The sequence below is a fragment of the Notothenia coriiceps genome, unplaced genomic scaffold (assembly GCF_000735185.1).
Source record: "Notothenia coriiceps isolate Sejong01 unplaced genomic scaffold, NC01 NC01_scaffold00024667, whole genome shotgun sequence".
NCBI lineage: Eukaryota > Metazoa > Chordata > Actinopteri > Perciformes > Nototheniidae > Notothenia > Notothenia coriiceps.
In genome coordinates this window covers 8,419,980-8,420,906 of record NW_011357368.1, presented here as the reverse complement: position 1 = coordinate 8,420,906, position 927 = coordinate 8,419,980, and the positions used below count along the sequence as shown (strand labels likewise).

Genomic DNA, 927 nt, shown 5'->3' with positions numbered 1-927 from the left:
TTTCAAAATCCCATTTGTGTCGTCCCCCCACTTTTTAAATGTATTTATTATTTACGCAAGCGGTCATCGTCACAGAGGCGCATCTGTGTGTGTGTGGCACAAGTGAATGTTGTGAGAGAGAGAGAGAAAGAGAGAGAGACGGAGAGAGAGAGAGAGAAAGAGAGAGAGAGAGAGAGAAGAGTTACAGGGGTTGTTGTTAGCATCTGGTGCTAGCTCAGAGCTAATGGAGATTAGAAGCTGTTTCAACAATAAGGAGAGGGAGAGTCCTCTCCTGTGGGACTGAGAGAGATAACCTCAGCTCAGGGAGGTAAAGGACTCTGAGTGATTAGATTGTAAACTTTAGTCTAAGTTATCTCAGTGGGTCTCAAATGGTTTGGTCATATATTTCCATCTATGTAATATTAGTTGTATATAATAAAATAAGTTAAGAAATCCTTCCAATGTGTACTATAGGTCATTACACAAATAAGAAACACAGTTTGAAAGGGGAGTGATTAGTCAAATATGCATAAATAAAAAGAAAGAATGCAGACTAGGTAAGATAAAGATGGAGAAAGGAGTACATCAATTATTTGTTATTGGTTGTGAGCATATTCTAATAGTTTTTTCATTATTGAAATATATACAGTTCTGTTTCATATGAGTGTTGAGAGCTTTATCCATAAATCTCTTAATGTTGCCCTCAAAGTGCACCAGATTGATGCATTAAACTTCAATTTCAAGAAAAAAATCTTCCCGGGGTGCATGCCCCCGGACCCCCCTAGATGTGAGGTCATCACAAATAAAACAGACTCACATTGATAGGATACTAGATAAGTGTGCACACTCATTATATACACTACACATTTTTCTTGGATTTGTTAACACTATAGTCCCTAATATATTTGTAGAAAGGCAAGAAATGGAATTAAATTGAGAACATTTTTC

At 37.0% G+C, this 927-nt stretch overlaps 1 protein-coding gene across 1 annotated transcript in view; it reads right to left on the bottom strand.

Moving 5' to 3' along the window:
- fbxo18 (F-box DNA helicase 1) overlaps positions 1-927 on the bottom strand; it is a 16,185-nt gene that overhangs the window by 9,924 nt on the left and 5,334 nt on the right. The window lies entirely within an intron of this gene.